This window comes from Colobus angolensis, unplaced genomic scaffold (assembly GCF_000951035.1).
Source record: "Colobus angolensis palliatus isolate OR3802 unplaced genomic scaffold, Cang.pa_1.0 Scaffold30, whole genome shotgun sequence".
Classification (NCBI taxonomy): Eukaryota; Metazoa; Chordata; class Mammalia; order Primates; family Cercopithecidae; genus Colobus; species Colobus angolensis.
In genome coordinates this window covers 1,980,462-2,007,333 of record NW_012116266.1, presented here as the reverse complement: position 1 = coordinate 2,007,333, position 26,872 = coordinate 1,980,462, and the positions used below count along the sequence as shown (strand labels likewise).

Genomic DNA, 26,872 nt, shown 5'->3' with positions numbered 1-26,872 from the left:
GTAAGATCGGACTAATAAATTTACCTAGCACCGTGTAGATTAATAACAGATAACTAATAATTTAATAGTACTCTTTCTGTTAACGTGTCTGAGACTGTTGCTTTTAAAATAATCGGTGGCATAATTGGCTATCACTGAACTTGCAGTTAACTATCATATATATCACAGGTCTTTTTCACACTACTTGTGCACATGGGCCTGCAATTGTGGGATTTTCCTTTAATCCCTTAAAATTTGGTCTTTATTAACTGCCTCACTGTTCCAGTCTATTAAATCTCAGTGATCCAAGACTGTAATTCAGTTTATTACCTAGGGGTTTTGGTATCATGTCACACATGCATTTGAGAATTGGGCTCTCTACAGTTTCATCCAAATTATTGATAAAAATGATGGTGTAGACAGTAACAAAGATAGAGCTTCATGTCATATTTCATTCAATAATCAGCCTTACACTTTGGTACACTTTGTAGTGATAAATACTTTGGTAGGATACAAATGGTATAGATAGTAGACATGGATTATATCGAAGGGAATATTTAGTTTAAAATAATTCATTTTAAATAATCATTTTAAGAACTAAGTTAAACAAACTAAATTTTAAAATTTGCCTTTATTTCTACATTTTCAAGTTTACTATAGCCTTTCTATTGCTTTACTACTTTAAAAATGTTTTCTAATTTCTTTTTCTTATTCCATGAAAAAGACTAAAACTACTTTTAATATTTAAATTATTTTGGTACTTTAAAAGTGTTTATTTAACTCCTTTTCATCAGTTATCACAGAATTTAGAAAATGTTTTATATATTCTGTACATTCAGATTAGGAAGCATATCTCATCATACATATATACATAGAATTGCTAGTTTGTTGGACGTCTACTGGATATTAAGTATTGTGCCTGAAAACAAAGTTCTTCCCTCAGGGGAAGCTTCTTACTGGGGAGCCAGGAATTCTATCTTCTAAAGGAATAACAGCAGGAGCTAGGAGCTCAAGAAGTGATTAGTTCCTTAAGACACAATCAGAAGATGATAAACAGTTTCCATTCAGCCTAATAACCCTAGTAGAATGTTAGATGCTGTTGGGTAACAAGAACTAATTTCTTTAGAAGTAGGTAAAACACATACATAACACAAGATACCCACAAGAATCAATACCTCACTAAAAGTGCTTAACCAAATTCCAAGGAATAAAATCAGGCAATCAAAAGTCAGAACTTAGCCTGGTGATTTTTATTATGCTTAACAGCTCAAATAGAGTCAAAGCTCCCTTTTACTTTCATATTGGAATTACAGGATTTCTTGGCTTAAAATTTTCTCCCAAATTAAAAAAAAAAAAGGTAAAATTTTTGTAGAAAATTTTTCTATAAAAGCAAAGGAAATACTGTGGATTTTTCTCTGCGGTCGGTATTTGCACATATTCATGTGGCTCCTACCTTCTTTCCCTGTGGAGAGCATTAATGGATTCATGAGTCCTCGGCAGTTCATTCCTAGCACTGACCATGGTCTAGAGAAGGAAGAAATAAGAAAATAAGTTTTTGGTTTGAATTTAACCCACATTCCTAAAAATCCAGTATAAGAACATGATAATGATGTTTGTCAAAGAAATTCAATCTATTTCAAAAAGTGGCTGCTGTTTGGGTTTACATTCATGTATGATGATGCCGATGTTTACACACTCAAAGTACAGCTGTATATCTAATTTCACAAAAGAAATTAAAACAGTTTTATGTTTTAGAAATAACATCACATTAGTCTTTTGTTCAAGTTAACTTGCTACCCTGAATGTCTTCTTCACCAAAGGCATCTACAAGAAGCAGTTGGGTCAGTTTCTTTCCCTTGGTTTTCGAAGTCTCTTACCACCCACCTTTAACTTTCACTTTCTTGTCTTTCCTTTGCTTTCTACCTGCGTGTGCACTAGAGTCATCATTACTTTTCAAATCCACCAAGTGTTTTGAATGAATAATGGTCAACTTGGCTGTCACGTAGGATTTCCTCACCAAACCTTGTCTCTTACATCACACTCTGTGCCCTGAACTGCAACCACAGGGCAAGTACTGACCTGACCCAGTCTGGCCCAGGCTCCTGGGGCACCATGTTCCAGCCCTTGGCTCCCACATGTCTAGATGAAAGATTGGATTTCATTACACTCCATTTATAAACAGCTGTGGCTACAATCTGCAGCCTTCTCCCATCCCTGCAAATGATCTGAAGAGGGGCTGGCCATTTTAGGAACATTGTTCCACAGGCACAGCCTGAAAGAGCAAAAGGGCAGTAGCAGGAAGAAGAAACTGAGCTATATACAGACTTAAAGTCACATTCTCTGGTTGGTGTGTGCCCTTTCCAGCCCCTTTGAGTGAAATGTGCCATTGCCTCTTCATTCAAGTACTTAGGCCGGGCGCGGTGGCTCACGCCTGTAATCCCAGCACTTTGGGAGGCCGAGCCGGTGGATCACGAGGTCAGGAGATCAAAACCATCCTGGCTAACACAGTGAAACCCCATCTCTACTAAAAATACAAAAAAAATAGCCGGGCGTGATGGCGCGCGCCTGTAGTCCCAGCTACTTGGGAGGCTGAGGCAGGAGAATGGCGTGAACCGGAAGGTGGAGCTTGCAGTGAGCCGCGACCGTGCCACTGCACTCCAGCCTGGGCGACAGAGCTAGACTCTGTCTCGGGGAAAAAAAAAAAAATACTTAAACAGTTTCCACATGCATAGCATAGTCTTTGAATCAGTGAACTTTACATTATAGCTAAAATAATTACAATTTAAATAACAATTGCAGAATATCATGGCTTTGTAAAATGACTATACTCTCATAAGCTATTTTTTACCTCTATTCATTCTCTATATATGGTGGAGATAGAGTAGGAAAGGTGTATACATATGCTATAAACTTATTTATGTGTTCTAACACTTAGGGAGAACAATGAAATACCTTAAAATTGTCAAATAAAATAATTCAGTGATTTAATATATATTATTAATATGAAGGAAATCTTTAAAAGAATTTCTTGCTCCAATATTATATGGTACATATTTTCTGCAATTGAGAAGCATTTCAGGTTAGTGCAAATGGTGGTATATCCATGGAATAGATACTATGGTTTATTTAGTTATTCTCAATGAAAGCATAAGCTGTTTCCAATATTTCAAAATTTTCAAAATGAAAAGCCATGCTGCAGTAAACATAGCTGTATGTGCCTCCTTGTGCACATGTGCAAGATTCTTGGGTTTTAAGTTTAATAGACACTATCCATTTGCCCCTTTGGGCAGGTGTGTGCACAAATACACTTGAAAATTCATAGAAAAAGATCTACAAAGTTATACTTCAAACAGATTACCTCTGGGGAATTAGGGACTGGACCTGGATTGAGAATTATGGTTGAAAGGGACCTTAGATGTATCTATAATATTGTAACATCTTATACATCAAACAGATTCATGTCTTATTTCTATGAAGTGCATTTTTAAATAAAAATATGTTATATACCTAAGATAGGATGTAGCAACTTTAAAAATGAAGGTGAGAGGGAAGTAAAAGAAAAGTGAAATAAAGGAGCAAAATCGCTTTTAAATTTCTTCCCTCTGAACAAATGGATGCTACAGTGAGGAAAAGCCTGCATTGTGAAAATGTTTTTCCTTCCTCTTTTGTTTGAAGCAGGAAATACAGTAGCTCCTTATTTGTCCTCGTATGTCGGTCCAGCTCTCTGTCGTGCCCTCTAGCATGATGCCTGTGTCTTGCCAGGTGTCCCATGAGGGGTGTCTCCAGGTGTCCCAGTCTACATGAGCTGATGAGTAAAATGCAGACAGACCCAAGCAAACATCACACACAGGTGGCTGCAGAGGCCACTTGTCACTGGATGGTCACAAGACTTACTCTCCACCCACACTTGACTGCAGTATGGAAACTCTAGTTTTTCTCTGATGACTATTACAGATGACCGTATTCTCAAAACCTTTCTTAAGCTCAGACTGTACTGATGATGATTGCAGGCAAGTTTACAAGTGGAGTTACACATGTGAGGGCAAATAAACAGCTGACTGAAAACATGCTAAAGTATTTGCAGAATGTACACTTAAAAAAAAGATAGCATTTCTAATCCCTTTGATGAAAAAACTTCACTGGGATATTTTAAGTTCTCTCCCTCATCTTATTTTTCTTTTTTAAAAAAACTTGCATTTTGAGTCCAGGGGTACATGTGCAGGATGTGCAGGTTTGTTACATAGGTAAATGTGTGTCATGGGGGTTGTTGTACAGATTATTTCATCACCCAGGTGTTAAGCTTAGTATCCACCGGTTATTTTTCCTGATCCTCTCCCTCCTCCCAGCCTCCACCCTCCGGTAGGCCTCACTGTGTGTCGTTCCCCTCTATGTGACCATGTGTTCTCATCATTTAGCTCCCAAGCTCCCACTTGTAAGTGAGAATATTTCTTTCTTATCTCTTCCCTTTTAAAATTTCTGAACATTTTACTTACACATGCATGCATTGGTTCCTCTATTTTTTATTTTTGAGACAGAGTCTCACTCTGTCACCAGGCTGGAGTGCAGTGGCACGGTCTTGGCCCACTGCAACCTCTGCCTCCCGGGTTCAAGTGATTCTCCTGCCTCAGCCTCCCGAGTAGCTGGGACTATAGGCACACGCCACCATACCCAGCTAATTTTTGTATTTTTAGTAGAGACGGGGTTTCATCATGTTAGCCAGGCTGGTCTTGAACTCCTGACCTTGTGATCTGCCCGCCTTGGCCTCCCAAAGTGCTGGGCTTACAGGCGTGAGCCACCGTGCCTGGCTAGTTCTCTGATTTTTTTAAAATAACCTAAGATCTTATGATACTGAGTTGGCAAGTTAAGGCCCTATGGGCAGAAGGAAGCCTTATCTGTAAGTTACAATCAGAAGTCTGGGGCAGAGACTTCATATCTATGGACACTGGGGTAGTTTAAATATGTCAGGGTTGAAAGGAACCTATCTTACAAATGGTCCCCTCACAGCTGAACTTTGTCCATTAACGTGGTAAACAACACAGTTCATTGGTTGCATATCAGAGGTGGCACATATTGTTGTGGTTAGAATTGCCTATTCTTTTGGGATAATAGATTAAAGAAAATTCATGTTGCTCAGCCATATGTAAATGAGAATAGGTTTTATGTCTTCTTAAGGACATCACTATTGAGTCTTCTAATACATGCCACAAAGGAGCAATATAATTTATATTATAATTGTGTACACCAGCACACTACTGTTGCAGTTAATTTATAGTTCTTACATGGATAGACAACTTACAATAGACTTTTATCCTTACAAACATCCAAATTATCTGGTCTACTCTACTCTAAGAAAAATTATGCAATTGGGCATATTAAATAGACCAAAGGCTGACCAGTAGTTGTGTATTCTGAGGATATTATAGATTTTCTTAGCAGATATTTAGAAACAAAAATGATCCTTAGGAAAAAAAAGACTTGATTTCTGGGAGTAAAAGTTGAGCATATTTGAGTTGAATTAAAATAGATATTTGAAGATTTGAAAAATAAATAAAATGATACACTTAAAATATTTTTCTTAACTAATTATTTTGAAAATCTTGATAAAGTAGATAATTCCTTCAAGAAAATTAAATTATCAAAGTTGGCTGAAGAAAGCATGAACAGACTATTAGGTTTGAACAAATAAAAAATTTATGAAACCATTATAAAGCCTCCAGTGCCCAGGGCTTTACTCTTGAATATTAGCAATTGTTAAAGAAATAAACAGTTCCTCTGTTAGATAAAGTATTTCAAACACAAGAAAAGATGAAATATGACTCCATTGTTTAATGTAGCCATAAAAAATGCTCAAAACTGATGCAGATAAGATGGAGTGGGGAGATATTCTGATTCATAAATGCTGCAATTCTAAATAGAAAACAAAATTTAAAGGACATTTAAAGAATGATCTACAAACAAGTATAGATTTTAGTTGCAGCAATGCCAGAAATGTTTACTGTCATGTACTCTATTAATGCAATACTTCCAATACGAAAAAAATGTTTGAAAATTTCAGTTGGTGCTGAAAACAGATTTTAAATAAGTAGATCAAAACATTTCCCCCAAAAAAGTTTTTAAAATGAGGACAAGAAAAAACACTTCTTCCACATTAAAAACCATCTCAAGCCAACAACTAAAACTGTAATATCCAATGGAGAAGCACTAGAGAAATGCCCCCACTAAATCTACTCTCATCAAAAATAGTTGACCCATTATCTCTTGAATTATCTAATTGCCCCATTATCTCTTGAATTATCTATCATTGCTCTGAAAGATGTGGAGTTTTTCAGGAATAAAGACCTGAAATAGAAATGAGAGGTTTTAATGTTGGAGGGGAAAAGACATATATATATTTTAAAATATATATAATTATATTTGATATGTTGATATTTAAATATATTTAAATATATATATTTTCAAATGGTGTGATTGTCTACCTGGAAGCAAGATGTTCAAAATAAACCAATATTTGAGTTTCTAAAAGAGTTCATTCACAACAATTTCTCTTTGCAGAATCATAGCTTTCCAAAATATCATCGTCAATAATTAAGAAAAAAATACAGTGGGAAAAGCCCCTACTCACAATATTATCACAATATGACAGGAAATCAGCTATATATAACCTTTTACTGAGAGACAGAAAGACACTTGAAAAAATATGTTTGGGATTTTTTAGGTGTTTGATGTCGAGCTTGAACGCTTTCTTAATTGATGGCTGCTTTTTGGCCAACTATGGAGATTGAATTTTTTACTCTCTATACAAGGTTTTTTTCCTAGTGTCTAAAGATCTGTCCCTCTTTAGACTAACAATTAAATTTACAAGGGGATTACATGATTCTGTAGGTAAAGATCACAAAGATAAAAGATGTTTCCATATCAACATGTAGGTTTAATGCAAAGCTAATCAAAATACTAATAGGATTAATTTTGGGCACCTTACAAATGATTTCAAGATTCTTTTAGAAGAACAATTGTGTTATACAACCCCATCAAAAAGTGGGCAAAGGATATGAACAGACACATCTCAAAAGAAGACGTTTATGTGGCAAAAAAAAATAGATATATATATATGAAAAATAGCTCATCATCACTGGTCATTAGAGAAATGCAAATCAAAACCACAATGAGATACCATCTCAAGCCAGTTAGAAAGACGATTGGTAAAAAGTCTGGAAACAACAGAAGCTGGTAAGGTTGTGGAGAAATAGGAACGCTTTTACACTTGGTGGGAGTGTAAATTAGTTCAACCATTGTGAAAGGCAATGTGGCAATTCCTCAAGGATCAAGAACCAGAAATATCATTTGACCCAGCAATCCCATTACTGAGTATAAACCCAAAGGATTATAAATCATTCTAATATAAAGACACATGCACACATATGTTTAATGCAGCACTATTCACAATAGCAAAGACTTGGAACCAACCCAAATGCCCATCAATGGCAGACTGGATAAAGAAAATGTGGCACATATACACTATGTAATATTATGCAGCCATAAAAAAGAATGAGTTCATCTCCTTTGCAGGGACATGGATGAAGCTGGAAACCATCATCCTCAGCAAACTAACGCAAGAACAGAAAACCAAACACTGCATATTCTCACTCATAAGTGGGAGTTGAACAATGAGAACACATGGACACAGGGAGGGGAACATCACACACTGGGGCCTGTTGGGGGGTTGGGGGCAAGGGGAGGGAGAGCATTAGGACGAATAGTTAATGCATGCGGGGCTTAAAACCTAGATGACGGGTTGATAGGTGCAGCAAAGCACCATGGCACATGTATATCTGCACGTTCAGCACATGTATCCCAGAACTTAAAATTTTTAAAAAGGAATAATTGTGTTATAATAGCTAATATGTAAAAATATAAAAATAAAAAGGGAGAAAATGGTTAATGGGTATAAAGTTTTAGTTATGCAAGATAAGTAAGTTCTGGAGGTCTACTAAACAGCAGTGCCTATAACGACATTGTATATTGTGTACTTAAAATTTGCTCAGAGATTAGATCTCGTAGTGTTCTTACCACACGTACAAATTAATTATAATAATGATAAAGGGAAGAAACTTTAGGAGGTGAGTTGTTTATGACCTTGATGGTGGTGGTTTCACATGTGCATATTTATCCCCAAACTCATCAAGTAGTATACATTAAATATGTACAGCTTTCCTTTTCTTAAAAAAAATTTGATTAAATGGTATTTATGTATTGATTTATTAAGACAGGGACTTGCTCTGTCACCCTGGCTGGAGTGCAGTGGCGTGATCTAGGCTCACTGCAGCCTCCGCCTCCCAGGTTCAAGCGATTCTCCTGCCTCAACCTCCTGAGTAGCTGGGATTACAGGAGTGTGCCACCACGCCTGGCTAACTTTTTGTATTTTTAGTAAAGATGGGGTTTCACCACATTGGCCAAACCGGTCTTGAACTCCTGAGCTCAAGTGATCTGCCCCCTTCAGCCTCCCAAAGTGCTGGGATTACAGGTGTGAGTCACTGCACCTGAGCATGTACAGATTTTTGCATGTCAATTGTATCTCGGTAAATTGGTTAACAAAATGAAATAAAAAGGGAAAACTTGCTTTATGTTAATGGCTATCCGAAAGCTAGAATAATTCAAATAATGCTGTTTTTATGTAAAAATAAAATGAAAAGCAATTGAGCTGAATAGATAGCATTAAAACACATTCTAAAATGATAAACATTTTGGTATATACTACAGGAACTATCACAAAAATTAAAAAGGAAAGGATTTATTCAAGTAAAAAGGAACAGGGGACTCTCTTATCTTACCTCTTATTGTGCATCAGCGTAAAACCCAGACAGATTTAAAAGCTGTGTGTCAAGATAATCCAATCAAGTTAAAATAAAATACAGCTAGAGTCCTTTGATTTCTTAATGGATAAATTTTTCCCAGCACAAAACTGTGTAAGAAATTACAAAGAAAAAGAAAGAGACTGATAATGTTTTTAGGCTGAGCCTGGTGGCTCACGCCTGTAATCCCAGCACTTTGGGACGCTGAGGCGGGCGGATCATGTAAGGTCAAGAGTTCAAGACCAGCCTGGCCAACACGGTGAAACCCCCGTCTCTACTAAAAATACAAAAATTAGCTGGGTGTGGTTGTGAGTGCCTGGAATCCCAGCTACTCAGGAGGCTGAGGCAGGAGAATCACTTGAACCCGGGAAGCAGAGCTTGCAGTGAGCCGCTATAGTGCCCCTGTGCTCCAGCCTGGGTGACAGAGTGAGACTCCATCTCGAGAAAAAAAAAAAAGACTAACGCTTTTATAAGAATTGAAAGTTTATATGTAGGAAGTCATATTATCAATAAGACTAAAAGGAAATAACTAGGAAGAAAGATTTCTCCAGTCAAAATATAAAAAGTTTAAATACATTGGTAAATCAAGCTGATTCATCAGTAAAAATGGCAGCAGGCACTGACAGAGGAAAAAAGACAATTGCCTCGTACGCTATGTGGGGAAAAGCTTATTTTCACTGTGAGCCAGGGAAATGCAAATTAAAGCAAATTAAATATATTCTGGCGATAAAAATTATCAAAAATTAAAACAAGGTAATAGTCAATATTAGCAAGGATCTCGTGAGAAAGGTGCTACATTCACTGGAACCCTAACTTGGTATTCCTTTCTAAGAGGCGATTTTGCAATAAGCATGAAGAGCCTTAAAAATGTTCGCACTTTTCATTCTTGTGATTCACTTTAGAAATGTATCCTAAGGAAATAATTGGAGATCTGTGTACAAAGAACAATGTATAAGAATTTTAATAGTGAAGTTTTAAATTATAGCAAAAATTAGAAATAATCCAAATATCAACAACAGTGGAGTTAAATCATATTATGCTTATTTAAATAAAAATTATATAACCATTAAGATGTTTTTTGAAGAATTATAATGACAATGGAAAATGCTCATAATCTAACTATAGAGAACTATATAATGAATACATTTTACGGTATAATCTAAACTAATTTTAAAATGTTTATAGGAAAGGAAGTATACCAATATATTGACAGTGGGGTAATAATGGATTATTTGCCATTTTAATTTTGTTCTTTGTTCTCTTTTGACTTTTTGAAACTTTCTATAATAAATGTATAGCACTTTGTGATTTGAGATAAAAAGTTACTCAGTGAAAGAAGGTTTTAGATATTTCATTGGTCATATGAACATCTTCAAAGAATCCCCAAACTAGGGAATGGTTCGCTGAACCTCGCTACAAAATGGTCCAGATTATTTGCGCTTTAGCAGCAGTTCCTTTCCGTTTTGGACTCACCTGGTAACGTAGGTTGCTGTCCTCAGTTTGTTGACCCCGAGACATTCTTTCAGGTACAGGTGTAGGCTTGGAGGCACCTGTGGCTGCTGTTTCCATTGGTCTAGTTGGCCTTATATCCGCTGTTCCTTTAGAACTCTTGTACTGAATGGAGCCCCTATTACCAAGTTTTATAAGAAAGTTGTAGCAACTTTTAACTATCAGGCATGACATTGAGGAAATCCTTTTTAGAAAATGTAAGTCAGATATTGAAGGTTTTACTCATCCACCCCCACAATAGCAATAAAGTAGGCCAACTTTTCTTTCTGTGTTCTTTTCCAGACAATTTTGTTGACAGAGAGTCAAGTAGCCAATAATAGAAATAAAAATTCTATTTTCCTCCTCCTTGACAATCTAGACATGAGAATGGAAAGAATTCAGGGGTGACAGCAGAAAATCCCCCGGGTCATCTTGTTCAGGTCAGACATTAGGGGCTATAAATGCAGGTATGTGTTTATCACGTCAAATGGAAAGAACATATAATACATCAGACTAGTTTAAGGTCAGGTATCTTCTATGTTATATAATTCCATTTGGTTTCATTCCTTTATTCGAAAATTATTTTTAAACATCATCTCAAGTTATGGCAGATATAAAACAAAAAAGCAGATAACTCCTAATCCCAGATAATTCACATCTAAAGAACAGATAAATATACAATCATTTTAAACATAACATTATACTTTCTACAAGACACAATGAGAACATAGGGAAAGACATGACTATTCTGTGATATACTTAATTATACTGGGGTGTGCATTTTGCGGTAGAAGGATAGGATGACCCACAATTTCTTTGTAACAAACCTTCTGAATGACACACTCTATTCCTACCCCATCTGAGATCACTTTAATATCTTGGTATTGTTCTGCTCTGTCTTCATTTGCTCAGGATGCTGTAACAAATAGACTGGGTAGTATAAGCAACTGGCATTTATTTTCTCACAGTTCTAGAGGCTGAAAGTCTGAGATCAGAGTGCCAGCATGGTCGGTCAAACACCACTGTTAGTCAGTTTTCATACTGCTATGAAGAAATACCCAAGATGGGGTAATTTATAAAGAAAAAGAAGTTTAATGGACTCACAGTTCCACATGGCTGGGGAGGCCTCATAATCATGGCAGAAGGCAACAGAGAAGCAAAATCACGTTTTACATAGCAGCAGGCAAGAGAGTGTGTGCAGGGGAACTGCCCTTTATAAAACCATCAGATCTTATGAGACTTACTCACTCTTATGAGAACAGCATGGGAAAAACCTGCCCCCATGAGTCAATTACTTCCCACCAAGTCCCTCCCACAACACCTGGGGATTATGGGAGCTACAATTCAAGATGGGATTTGGGTGGGGAGATAGCCAAACAATACCATACACACACCGTTTTCTGTACTCAGATATTTACAAACATCAATATGTATTTTAAATTTGTTTCTTAAAAAACAAGGAAATCATTCCACACACATTATTCTGCTACTTGCTTTTTTCTCTAATGCACGATGGTGAATTCCTTCTAGTATAGTAGATAGCAGCTAAAACTTGTTCTTTTAAGTGGATTCATCATGTTCTGCAGAATGTTCGTAATCATACATATTCCACCACTTTTCTACGAAGGGACACTTAGGTTTTTTCTGGCTTATTGTACTGTACTCCAAGGGCCAAATCTTATGTATATTTTATTATCTAGTAAATACACTATTCTAAAGTCAATCCTTCTACATGTGTATCCCACCCCCTCTTTGCTGAATGACATTGCTCCAATAATTCTCCCCTGTTGTACTAGTTCATCAGTGTTTCTCTCTATGAATTCATTCCCTCAAACATGCTATTACTTTCCTGGATTACTGGATAACAAAAATGTGGTATATATACATGAAAGAATACTGTTCAGCGATAAAAGGAATGAAATCACATCTTTTGCATCAATATATATGGAACTGGAGGCCATTAACTGAAACAACTCACACAGAAAGTCAAATATGACACGTTCTCACTCATAAGTGGGAGCTAAATGTGCACACATGAACATAGAGTGTGGAATTACAGACAACAGAGACTCAGAAGAATGAGGGGATGGAAAGGGGGTAGATGATGATAAATTACTTAATGGGTACAGTGATGAACACCTTAAAAGCCCTAACTTTACCACTCTACTATATAGCCATGTAATAAAATTACACTTGTGCTCCATAAATGTATACAAAAAAGCTATGCTGTTACTTTTGCCATCATAACAACATGCTATCTTAACCTCAGTGGCCCTATCACCTACATTATCTCTTTGCTCCCACCACAGCGAAAAATCCTGGAATTTATTTGGTATCTTGAGTTCCTCAGTTCCCCTTTCTCTCTGCCTCCAGTCAGACTTTTTCTACTACCACTGTCCTGTGGTGCTGTTTTTGGAGGTCATTAATGATCTCCTCATTGCTAATTCAAAGGTCAATTCTTTTTTTAAAGAAAAAAAATTTTAAGTTCCAGGATATAAGTGCAGAACGTGCAGGTTTGTTACATAGGTATATGTGTGCCATGGTGGTTTGCTGCACCTATCAGCCTGTCATCTAGGTTTTAAGCCCGTATGCATTACCTATTTGTCCTAATGCTCTCCTTTCCCTCACTCCCCACCCCCACAACTGGCCCCACTGTGTGTTGTTCCCCTCTCCGTGTCCATGTGTTCTCATTGTTCAACTCCCACCTATGAATGAGAACATGTGGCATTTGGTTTTCTCTTCCTGTGTTAGTTTGCTGAGGATGGTGGCTTCCTGCTTTATCCATGTCCCTGCAAAGGACATAATCTCATTCCTTTTTATAGATTCGTAGTATTCTATGGTGTATATGTATGATATTTTCTTTATCCAGTCTTTCATGGGCATTTGGGTTGGTTCCATGTCTTTGCTATTGTGAATAGTGCTGCAATAAAAATACGTGTGCATGAGTCTTTATAGTAGAATGATTTATATTCCTTTGGGTGTGTACTCAGTAATGGGATTGCTGGGTCAAATGGTATTTCTGGTTCTAGATCCTTGAGGAATTGCCACACTGTCTTCCACAATGGTTGAACTAACTTACATTCCCACCAACAGTGTAAAATGTTCTGTTTCTCCACGGCCTCACCAGCATCTATTGTTTCTTGACTTTTTAATCATCGCCACTCTGATTGGCATGAGATGGTATCTCATTGTGGTTTTGATTTGCATTTCTCTAATTATTCAGCTTTTTTTCATATATTTGGTGGCTGCATAAATGTCTTCTTTTGAGAAATATCTGTTCATATCCTTTGCCCACTTTTTGATGAGGCTTTTCTTTTTCTTGTAAATGTGTTTAAATTTCTTGTAGATTCTGGATATTAGACCTTTGTCAGATGGATAGATTGCAAAAAATTTCTCCCATTCTGTAGGTTGCCTGTTCACTCTGAGGATAATTTCTTTTGCTGTGCAGAAGCTCTTTAGTTTAATAAGATCCCATTTGTCAATTCTGGCTTTTGTTACAATTGCTTTTGGCATTTTTGTCATGAAGTCTTTGCCCATACCTATGTCCTGAATTGCCTGGATTTTCTTCTAGGACTTTTTATGGTTCGAGGTTTTACATTTAAGTCTTTAAATGTATGACTCAGGTTTTACATTTAAGTCCTTAGTCCATCTTTAGTTAATTTTTGTATAAGGTGTAAGGAAGGGATCTAGTTTCAATTTTCTGCATATGGCTAGCCAGTTCTCCCAGCACCATTTATTAAATAGGGAATCCTTTCCCCATTGCTTATTTTTGCCAGTTTGCAGAGGATCAGATGGTTGTGGATGTGTGGTGTTATTTCTCAGGTCTCTGTTCTGTTCCATTGGTCTATATGTCTGTTTTGGTACCAGTACCAGGCTGTTTTGGTTACTGTAGCCTTGTAATATAGTTTGAAGTCAGGTCGCATGATGCCTCCAACTTTGTTCTTTTTGCTTAGGATTGTCTTGGGTATATAGGTTCTTTTTTGGTTCCATATGAAATTTAAAGTAGTTCTTTCTAATTCTGTGAAGAAAGTCAATGGTAGTGTGATGTAAATAGCTTTGAATCTATAAATTACTTTGGGCAGTATGGCTATTTTCATGATATTGGTTCTCCCTATTCATGAGGATGGACTATTTTACCATTTGTGTCCTCTCTTATTTCCTTGAGCAGTGGTTTCTAGTTCTCCTTGAAGAGGTCCTTCACATCTCTTGTTAGCTGTATTCCTAGGTATTTTATTCTCTTTGTAGCAATTGTGAATAGGAGTTCATTCATGATTTGGTTCTCTGCTTGTCTATTCTTGGTGTATAGGAATACTTGTGATTTTTGCACACTGATTTTGCACCATGAGACTTTGCTGAGGTTGCTTATCAGCTTGAGGAGTTTTGGGGCTGAGATGATGGGGTTTTCTAAATACAGAATCATGTCATCTACAATCAGGACAATTTGACTTCCTCTCTTCCTATCTGAATACCCTTTATTTCTTTCTCTCACCTGATTGCCCTGGCCAGAACCTCTAATACTATGTTGAACAGGAGTGGTAAGAGGGGGCATGCTTATCTTGTGCCAGTTTTCAAAGGGAATGCTTCCAGCTTTTGCCCATTCAGTATGATATTGTCTGTGGGTTTGTCACAAATAGCTCTTATTATTTTGAGATACATTCCATCAATACCTAGTTTATTGAGAGTTTTTTAACATGAAGCGATGTTGAATTTTATTGAAGGCCTTTTCTTCATCTGTTGAGATGATCATGTGGTTTTTGTCAGTGGTTCTGTTTATGTGATAGATTGTGTTTATTGCTTTGTGTATGTTGAACCATCCTTGCATCCCAGGGATGAAGTCAACTTGATTGTGGTAGATAAGCGTTTCGATGTGCTGCTGGATTCAGTTTGCCAGTATTTTATTGAGGATTTTTGCATTGATATTCATCGGGGATATTGGCCTGAAGTTTTCTTTTTTTTGTCGTGTCTCTGCCAGGTTTTGGTATCAGGATGATGCTGGCCTCATAAAACGAGTTAAGGAGGAGTCCCTGCTTTTCAATAGTTTGGAATAGTTTCAGAAGGAATGGGTACCAGCTCCTTTTTGTACCTCTGGTAGAATTCGGATGTGAATCTGTCTAGTCCTGGACTTTTTTGGTTGGTAGGCTATTAATTACTGCCTCAATTTAAGAACTTGTTATTGGTCTATTTAGGGATTTGACTTCTTCCTGGTTTAGTCTTGGGAAGGGTGTGTGTGTCCAGTAATTTTTCCATTTTTTTCTAGATTTTCTACTTTATTTGCCTAGAGGTGTTTATAGTATTCTCTGATGGTAGATAGTATTCCTGTGGGATCGGTAGTGTATCCCGTCTCATTTTTTATTGTGTCTATTTGATTATTCTTTATTTTCTTCATTATTAGTGTAGCCAGTGGTCTATCTATTTTGTTAATTTTTTTCAAATTAATCCAGCTCCTGGATTCACTGACTTTTCAAGGGTAAAAGGTCAATTCTTATTTGACCTAGCAGTGGCATTTGACAGTAGAACACCACGCCTTCGTCCTTGAACAATTTCTTCACCTGTCTTCCAGGATTCCTCACTTTCTTGGTTTTCTTCCCTCTCCATTCTTTACCCTTTCTCAGTCTCCCTTGCTGGTTTTTCTTCTTCTCTGCAGCTTTGTAAAGGGAGTGTCAGAGGGCTCAGTCGCTGATCCTCTTCTCTTTCTCTTCTACGTTCTCTCTTTGGTGATCTCATATAATCTCATGACTTTAAAAACCATTAACATGCCAACAACCCACAAATTGGTATCTCCAGTACAGACCCTTTTTTCCAAGTTCCAGATATGAATAGTCAGCTGCTTGGTCAATGTCTCCCCAGGGACATCTCAGAGACTTCTCAATCTTAGTGTGTCCCAAACTGGACTCCTGATTTCCCCCACAAACCTTCTCCACCTGTAGCCTCCCCATCTTGGTTGATGGCAATCTTATTCTTCTACTTACTATAGAACCACCACGACAATACAATTTAGTGCAAATGCAAGAATAGACACATAGATCTAAGGATGAGAATATAAGTTCTATTAATCCAAGCATACAAGGGAAGCTAATACATGAGAAAGCTGTCATTTTAATTAAGTGGGAAAAAGATCACATAATTGGCTAAAAGATCACATAATTCCTCACCCCAGGAAAAAAAGTAAAGTTAGACCCTTGCTAAAATAAATTCCAAACAGATTGAAATTATAAATTAAAATTTGTAATAGAAATATTGGAAAAAATTTAGGAAAATGTTTATAGAACCTTGCTTTTAACTCTTGGCCCTCTTTAGTCTATTCTCAACATAGCAACTAGACTGAGAGTTTTGAAACCTCAGTTAGATTCTCTACTCACAATCCTCCAATGTTTCCCCAGATTAAAAGCCCAAGTCCTTACACTGACCTTCCATCTGCCCCTACTTTCTCACCTCTTCTTTTTTCTTTTTCTTTTTGAGATGGAGTCTTGCTCTGTCACCCAGGCTGGAGTGCAGTGGCTCTATCTTGGCTCACTGCAACCTCCGCCTCCCAGGTTCAAGTGATTCTCCTGCCTCAGCCTCCCAAGTAGCTGGGATTACTGGTACATGCCACCATGCCTGGCTAATTTTTGTATTTTCAGCAGAGACAGGGTTTTACCATGTTGGCCACGCTGGTATCCAATTCCTGGCCCCATGTGATTTGCCCACCTTGGCCTCCTGAAGTGCTGGGATTACAGGCATGAGCCACCACATCCCACCTTATTTCTTCTCTTATTACTCTCATTCCTCATCCCACTCAACCATGCTAGCCCCCTTGCTGTTCTTTGGATCCATTAAAGTTAATGGCAAAAACCACAATTACTTTTGCACCAACCTAAGACCAAGCATGCTCCCACTTGGCACTGGCTGTCTCCTCAGTTTGCAGTGTGCTTTTCTTACTCCCTCATTTCCTTCAAAACTTTGATCAAATATCACCTCTCACTGAGGCCCAATATAACCACCATATTTAAATTTGCTACCAACTCTCCAAGTCTTTATTTTTCTTATCTGCTTCTCCTTTTTTAAACTTTAATACTTAAATATTTTAATGTATGATATAATTCCCTTATACACCATTGTCGTTTGTTTGGTCCTCACTAGGATGCAAGCTCCAAGACAGCAGAAATCCTTCTCTCTTTTTCTTCATTGATGTAGCCCAAGTGCCTATAACAGCGTTCAATAAATTTATTGAATAAATATTTTTCAGTGTATTTTCTGAAAATTCTGTAGCCATTTGTTCTACCAGATTTCAAGAGCATCTATGTTCTTCCCTCCTCACCAGCAAAGGGTGTTGCCATTCATTTTTATCTTTGTCTTTTCAATAAGTAAAACGATGATATGTCATTGTTGCAATTTTCTTTTTTCTGTTTCAGATAGGGTCTTGCTCTGTCACCCAGGCTGGAGTGCAGTGGCACTATCACGGCTCACTGCAACATTGGCCCCCTGGACTCAACCGATCCTCCTACCTCAGCCTCCCAAGTAGCTGAAGCCGCAGGTGCACACCACCACACCCAGCTAATTTTAAAATTATTTGTAGAGATGAGGTCTCCCTATGTTGCCCATGCTGGTATCAAATTCCTGGCCTCAAGTGATCCTCCTTAACTTTGGGAGGCAGAACTTTCAGCCTCCCAAAGTTCTGGGATCACAGGCATGAGCCTGGCCTATTTGCCTTTTTTCTAACCAATAGAGAGGTTGAACATCTTTTTGGGTGTCTAAGGGCCATTTGGAACTCTTCTTCTGTGATTGCCTATTTATGCATTTTGTGTATTTTCCTCTTCACTCACCTCTTCTTCCCCATTTTCTTTTTCTTCTTGAGTTTTTAGTTTTTTTCTTAGAAAGTACGGCTTCTTTATTTTCTGCTACTAAGTTTGAACATATCATCAAATACAGATAGTTATTAATGTCATATGAGCATAAAAGAAGATTTATAAACCAGAAATGTATTTTCTGAGAAGCAACTTGCAAATGACTCAGATAATAAGTTTTATCAGTTTAATTGGTGAAGTCCTAAGATAAAGCATTGCCTAAATCAGGTTTGTTTACCCTTAGCATTGAAGGCATGTAATGTAGGGAGCATTACAGATCACCAAATGCTGTTACAGGACAATGGAAGTACAGCCTGGGAGGCCTTCAGCCTGAGCCTGCCTTGCCCAGGCCTGCCCAGAAGGGCAACTATGAAGGAAGGGCAATTACTGTGCAAAGTAGCATGGCTTATTTATTTATTTATTATTTTTGAGACATTTTCACCCAGGCTGGAGTGAATACAGCAGTGTAATCGCGGCTTACTGTAGCCTCGAACTACTGGGCTCAAGCAATCTTCCCATCTCAGTCACCTGAATAGCGGGAACCACAGGCATGCACCACCATGCCCAAATAATTTTTAATTTTTTCTGTAGAGACAGTATCTCCCTATGTTGCCCAGGCTGGTCTCGAATTCCTGGGGTCAAGCAATCCTCCCATTTCTGCCCCCCAAAGTACTGAGATTATCGGCATGAGCCACTTAGCCTGGTCGCATAGCTTATTTTTGAGATCCTGTTAATTGTGGACCAATAAAACTATGATGGGGTTTGAAGGAAGAAATGTTTTGCAACAGACTCATCATTGACTTTGAACCACAAAGGGAGACTAAGGAAACACTGGCTTCAAGTCAAAAAACCCTGGATCAAAACAGGTCCCTCAGGTGGGTGAGGGACAAGCCAAGTTCATCAAGTCAAGGACATTTTCCTGGCACCACCCTGAGGAGAGGGGCCTTCACCAACCCATCCTGCGCACAGGGCTCCTGCCATTCAGAACCCTCCCAATAACAAAAGGAGCACACACTCATTTTTTCCCCTTACGTAACTTTTCATTTAAATATATTCCCAGAAGATGGCAGCATGAGTTCTTATGACGTTCTTGAGGGTTCAGAAACACGCCAGCACCAGCCAAATCCCCTCACTCCTATAAGAGCAAGGGACACTTTTCTCTCAGTTCCCTAAAAATTTTGAAGTTATAGTGAAAAATGTTATAAAAAGAACTACAGAAATGGAGTGAGTAAAAAATAAAAAATAAAAAAAAAGCTACACATTTCCAGTGGATGCCACTTTGCAGTCTTCCTTGGAGGGTACCTACAAACCTCATAAGCAATGCCACCTGGCCACAGACCCTTTGCTGTGGGGAGTGCTCAGCCACTTTCATTATTAGTGAGTCAGAGAGAAGTTTCCTTTTGTCCCCGTGATCTTACTTTCCAGCACAGCTCCAACGGCTGTTGCAACAGGTTTTCTGTGCCTTTTTTGGTACAAACACAGGGAGGTCATAGGAAACGTTTTCTGTGAAATGATCTTGCAAATAGCATTAAGAAATTCTGTTGAATTTCAAAGAAAAATCTGATTAAAGGTGCCTGTTGGAAGTAGAAGCCTCGAGGAAATGAGGAAGAAAAATAATCGTAATTTAAGGAGTCCATTTCATTTCTGATACAGAATAATCACAAAAACAAGTATATACTGCTGGCTTTTGTTCCCCTATAAAAGATAACCAGTGGGATATCCATAAGGCCACTCCTGTTTTCTGAGCTTCCCTCCTCCTAGGCTGAATCCTGCAGAGCTGCAACGGGAAGTCCTCCGTGACCAGGTGGTCAGCATGAAGATGAATGTCGATGGTGGCCTCACATTCAACTTTGAAGTCGGTCTTCAGCATAGGGCAGTAAACAGCCTAGAGAAGACCATGTATATAGGGACAGAGAGGCCCCTACAAATGTCCCCATGGCCATCTGAATATACGGAATCTCTGTGGTATGATGGGCATAGCCTTTTGCACACCCACAGGTCTCCACCTGCACCAGCTGCAGCCCCATGCCTTTCTGCCACCAGCTCTCCTGTAAGCAGCTGCATGATGACACAGTTCATTGAGTTGAGGTGCTCTCGAATGAGAAATCTGGAGAGCAAGGCTCTCTTTGATATTCTGTAAGGTTGCAGGTGTAATCTGTGAAGTCCACAGGACTTGGAGTCAACTTCCCCTCCTGAGGAGCAGAGTGGATGGTAAATTCACCAGCCTTTGTCAAGTCCTTGGTCAACAGAGACTACCTCACGTCACAGCACAGTGTATACTGAATGTCTCATAATAAGTCTCATACAGAGCTTTGTTACCCTTCACATACAGAAGAAATGCCAAATAAATTTGTTTTGCCATCGGGAAATTTCCCTGGCTTCATCCTTTCTATGGCACTGTTGATAATCTGGATAGGTTTAATGGAATTATAAAAAGCTTCAAACACACCCACACTTTTGGCACTGAGCAGGGGGATTGCAATTCCTTCCATTGTCAAAGACATTACTCGACGTGGGACTGAATCCTTACAAGATATGACCACCACACTGGAGAGTATTTCTCCAGCATGAGAAACTATTTGCTCTTCCATCTTGATGGCCAGGGAGGTCCCTGTTTTGAATTCTCCACAGCAGCCAACACTTCTGGCCTCACATCAAGTTTTTCTTATCAATTTTCAGGGACCCTTTTTATAGCATCATTTGTCTTATTACCGAAAATATTTTTCTAAGTCTAGGGCTTATTTTTAATTTTGTTTATAGTATCATTTGCCATAGCAAAATGTTTAAAATTGCATGCTATCATATACATCTGTTTATTCCTTCATAGTTTTTTGTTTTTCTCTCTTCCTTAGAAGATGTTCTGCTATTCTCTAATATTTATTTTAAATTCTTTTTACATTTAAATTTTAATCAATTTGGAATGTATTTAAGTATATGGGGCAAAATAAGGGCCAATTTTCCTTTCAAATGGATAGCCAATTATGCATTGTTTTTCCATGAATTGAAATACCACCTTTATCACATATTAGGTTCCCATATATGTTTACATCAGTTATTATATTTTGTATTCTCATCCTTAGACCTACATGTTCACTCCTGTTTTATACTATATTATTTGGTCATAGTAGTTTTGTAGTAAGTGTTAATATCTGTTGTATTAACATCTGTTCTTCAGATATTAACATCCCTTCTCACTATTCTTCAGTTTCATAATTTTACTATTCTTGTACAACTATTCTTCCAACATACCTTCAAAATTATTTTATCCTATTTAGAAAACATTGTGATTCTATCTGGAAATGCATTTAATTTAAATACAGTAGATTCTCATTATTCACAGTACTTATGCTCTATAAGGCCACCATGAACACTGAATTAGGAAATACTGAACCCATTGCTCCTAGAGGAAATACAGAGTTAGGTTTCTACAAGCCTCTGGCCACAAATATTTTTGTCAACCAATCAATGCACAACCTTGTTTTATGTGTTTCTGTATAAAGACACTTTTAAAATACATATTGTTGATTCATTAGCATTAAATTCATGGTCAGCAGCAATATAAATCATACCTGAATGAGCTTATTTTACACGTGTATTTTTTCATCAAGGCACATCGCAGCCTTGCTGTACTTAGGAATACTAGACCACAATTTAGTACCATGCTTTGGGGCCATTTGCAAAAGTAAAATTGCCAACGAAAAGCACAGATATGCAAAAATCATGACACAAAATAGACACAAAAAGGACACTTGCTTATAGTATGAGGGCTGAAACAGTGACACAGAGCACTATCCTGTTTGACCTCAGCTGGGAACACGTGCATCAGGCAACTCAAAAATTTTTCGCCACTCTGCTCATGTCTGCAAATACTGCAAAAGCACCATGAGTGTTAATTTTAGGGTTACAAATAAATTTTTGCAAATAGGCAAATTTGTAAGTATTGAAGCAAATAACAAAAATCAACTATTAATTTCTGGAGCAGGTACATTCTTATGCTAGTCTTCTCATTTAGGAATTTGGTATTTTTTCCTTTTGGTCAGGACTTGTTTTCTGTACTCAGTAAAATACTATACTTTTATTTAGGTCTTGTATCTTTTTTGTTAAACTTTTTGTAGTTTCTTTTAAAAATAATTTTTACATGTATTTTGAATGAGGTTTTTATAAAATTTCTAGCTGGTTATTGCTAGTACAGTGAAGAATTTTGTATATGTTTATTTTATTTTTCTGCCATCATTTGAAGTCTATTAATTCTAGTAATTTTTGCTAGAGTTACTTGGGGTTTCTTGGTAATTCACAATTAAATTAGCTACAAAGAGAAGTACTTCTGTTATTTTTCAGCATTTTAATTGTCTTTTTAACTATATTTTCAAGAACTCCCTGAAATATTTAATAAGACTGATGATATTTGGCATCTAACTTTCAATTCTAGTTTTGTAAATGAAAGTATTCTCAGTGCAAACTAGCATATGTAAAGTAAATAAAACCACATCAAAAGGGAGAAGGCTTATTACCATGCAGATTATTTGCTGAATCATTGAATGAATTCAATATTATCATTTAGCAATAACCATTAATCTCTTAGAAGATGGTCAGTGCTAGTGTGCCAAGATAATAGATATCAAAGATGTGTTTTTTACTATTATTACATTGTGATTTAGTAATATTCCACATTCTTTTCTCCTAGATCAGCCACAAATCAGAATTTCTGAACTCATCAAAGTCTAGGGTACACTGAAAATTATTACATAAGAATGTTATTTTGGGGAACAACTCTATTGTACTTGGGGTGGACAGAGTACAACACATTGACATTTAGAGAACCTTGGCTTTGTACAGCCCTTGCAATTCCCTTTCCTCATCTCACCTCCGGAAATACTACTCTGGGAGTAGAGAGGAGAGGTTATCCCAGTTAACAGGCAAAGAAACTGAGCCATAGAAAAGTGAAGTGACTTCCTCATGGCCACACATATGGTTAGTTGAGGGTAAGGCTTCTGTCTCTGTTCCAGGTTCAGTCAAACTTCATTACCTTGTTCCAACACTCCTTGACTCTTTCCCACTACATTCTAAAAGAGCTCATGGTTCACCTTATCTATCCATCCATCAATCCCTCCATCATGCACCATACATTTTATTATTCATTCAGTCGGTCTGTTATTCAACAAATATTTATTGCGCATTTATCATATTCAGACATTATAGATGCTGGCAATACAACTGGAAACAGTGGACATTCCTCCCCTCATAGAGCTTACATTATAGAGAAGGGCACAGCAATAAATAATAAATAAGTAAGATAGAGGATGTCAGAGGGTGATGAAGTGCTCTGAAGAAAAATAAAGCCAGCAAGGATAACTGGGAGTGCCAGAGTGAGGACAGGGGTTGAATGGTAAATGGTTGTCAGGAAAGGCCTGCAGGATGAGCCTGCATTTGAGCAAAGACCTCGGTGGGTCTTTGGGAGGTGAGCAGTCAAGCCATACAGGGAGGTGATCTAGGGGTGCCAATCCCCTCAGGTGGCAGCATGCCTGGTATATTCATGAAGCAGCAAGGAGAGCTGTAAGGCTGAAGCAGAACAAGTCAGGGAGAGGTGCAGAGGAGGACCAAGAGCTGGTGGGGAACAGGGTTTATAGGGCCAGGCTAAAGGCCACTGGAAGGACTGTGGCTTTCTTGGAAGAGGGAAAGCCACGAAAAAGTTTGTGCAGAAGAGTGACATGATCTGGCCAAAATTTGAAAAGTGTCATCCTGCCTGTGGCACCAGGATTAGACCATGGGGAGACCAAGGAGGAAGCAGGGGAACCAGTTAGGAGGTCGTGTGACAATGCGGGAGAAAGGGACCACTCAGATGGTGGCAGTGGAAATAGCAAGACTCACTCAGAGTTCAAATCTATTTTGAAGGTACAACCAACAAGATTTGCTGATGGATTGAATGGTTTGCATGACTTTATGAGCTAGGTGGTAGAGTTGCAAGAGGGAGTGAAATCAGGTTCCTTGATAGAGCTTTTAGCAAAATGAGAAGGCAGACAGTAATCAGATAGTTAGATAAATAAATGTATAGTTATAAACTATGACAAATCCTTTAAAATAAAGGTGTAAGTCTTAAGGGCGGGATAGATCTGGCTTAGTCATGTGTGGGGCAGAATCAGGGCTGGAACACAGAGACTGTGGAGGAGGAATGAAGCTGGAGAGATTAGCATGGTGGACCAAAAGGACCAAGACTAAGTCATGTTACAACTTTTCATTTGTAGCCTAAAAACAATGGGAAAATGATGGAGGAATCTGATTTAAGGAAGGCATGAGGGTTTGGAGGGGATGAGTGGGTGAGACGTGCTGTCATGTTTGTCAAAAATGTGTGAAAGATCAGTCTGGCTTCAGTAGCCAAAAGAAATGCAAATAAGAGTATGGAGACTGAGCACAGTGGCTCACACCTGTAATCCTAGCACTTTGGGAGGCCAAGATGGGCAGATCACTTGAGGTCAGGAGATCAAGACCAGCCGGGCCAATATGGTGAAACCCTGTCTCTACTGAAAATACAAAAATTAGTCGGGTGTGGTGGCGTGCACCTGTAATCCCAGCTGCTCAGGAGGCTGAGGCAGGAGAATCGCTTGAACCCGGGAGGGAAAGGTTGCAGTGAGCCAAGATGGCGCCATTGCACTCCAGCCTGAGCATTGCAGCTAGACTCCATCTCCAAAAAAAAAGAAAAGAAAAGAAAAGAAAAAAATTAAAAAAAAGAGTATGGATCTTTGTGATGTGACTATGGGAATATAGAAATTTAGGCAAGGGCCGAGCGCGGTGGCTCAAGCCTGTAATCCCAGCACTTTGGGAGGCCGAGACGGGTGGATCACGAGGTCAGGAGATCGAGACCATCCTGATCTACACAGTGAAACCCCGTCTCTACTAAAAATACAAAAAACTAGCCGGGCGAGGTGGCGGGCGCCTGTAGTCCCAGCTTCTCGGGAGGCTGAGGCAGGAGAATGGCGTAAACCCGGGAGGCGGAGCTTACAGTGAGCCGAGATCGCGCCACTGCACTCCAGCCTGGGCGACAGAGCTAGACTCCGTCTCAAAAAAAAAAAAAAGAAATTTAGGCAAGATCTCAAGTAGCCAATATATCCAGATGATTCACATTTTATCATTACTTTCCTAGTGAAAGGTGAAAATAGCTGGCTTTAAGAATAAAGATAAACTGGAACCTGATATCTTTGCTTTTATTTTCAAATTTAAATTCTATGTGCAATATTAAAGATATACATCAAGATGATATCCAAATTCTCTAACTTTAATCATATATTGATAACAAACTGATAGGTAAATGTGACATAGGAATAATAGATAGCATCTAATTGTGAGGTCATTGTGTACTTTATCCTTTAAAGAGTCATAAAAACATATTTTAAAATACAACAATCTTTAAAGCAACAAAATGACCACAGAAATAGGGGTCTGGGACTGAAATGGAGATTTGCTGCTGGATGTCTGAGAAAAGTTTAGAGAATTACAAAAGAAATTAACAAATGAATACCAATCTGACTTAAACTAGTCTACTCTTATACTCCTGGTAGGCAAAATGGAAGTGAATAAATATTTCTTTTTCTCAAAAGTGTGATGAGGCTGGGCATGGTGGCTCGTACCTGTAATCTCAACACTTTGGGAGGCTGAAGTGCGACATTACTCGAGGCCAGGAGTTTGAGGACCCCCCTGAGTAACACAGTGAGACCCCATCTCTGTAAAAAACAAATATAAAAATTCAGCGCGAGCATGGTGGTGTGTGCCTGGGAGGCTGAGGTGGGAGAATCGCTTAAGCCCAAAAGTCCAAGGCTGCAGTAAGCTATGATCATGCCACTGCACTCCAGCCTGGGCGACAGAGTGAGATCTTGTCTCAAAAAAAAAGTGTTTCCTTTGTCTTCTGCTATTTTAAATTACAAAGAAGTGGCTACTTCAAAAATGAAGGTCACAAAAACCTTTTAAAAGTCATCTTTAGGTTGGTGATCAGGTATGTGATGCATATACTGCAAGTGGCAGGCTGTGCCCCTCTGGAGCACAATTTGACATTCAACATTTTGAGGATTAACCAAGTTCGCAATTTTTTATTCAATGATTTTCACTGAATGAGTTTTCCCTTAATAAAAACATAAAAATAATCAGATAAATGTATGCATAGGGATGTTGACTCTAGAATTTTGGGGGACAACATTTGGAAATAGCCAAATGTTCAATAATGTATTGCTTTTGAATTGTGGCATTTTCTTACAAGGAAGAGAGTAAGGCCGTTAAAAGCAATGTTTTGGGAACTAAGAATGAAAAATTGTATCTATAGCATAATCCCTGTTTTGGTTAATCCCTGTTTCACACTAAAATGTGAATAGCACTCATTTGTCAGTGGTGGTAGGCTGAGTGTCTTTCTTTTCCTTTTTTTTTTTAATAAAGTATTAATTCTGGATTAGGTGTCCAAAAGCAAACCGGCAAAAACTAGGAATATAACAAAGTTATTCAAATATTCTAATATAAAATATCTTCTTTGTCTTTCTGATGGTTTCAGTTGTAGAAATAACTCTAAACATCTGGATGAGTCACCAAAAGATCTTGTGGCCTCTTAGTTCTACTTTGAAATTAAAGGCCCTTTTTAGAGGAAAAAAATATCTGAAGTCCATCCCTCACCTGCCTCCTGCCTTGTCTAGGACCTTCAGCATTAGACATATTGCTGACTGGTTACCATAACACCCAGGGCACTGGTTGGCTGCT

At 38.1% G+C, this 26,872-nt stretch overlaps 1 protein-coding gene and 1 pseudogene across 1 annotated transcript in view; both read right to left on the bottom strand.

Annotated features, from left to right (window-relative positions):
* DYTN (dystrotelin) overlaps positions 1-26,872 on the bottom strand; it is a 68,148-nt gene that overhangs the window by 17,234 nt on the left and 24,042 nt on the right. The window lies entirely within an intron of this gene.
* Positions 1,606-26,827, bottom strand: LOC105517448 (annotated as a pseudogene).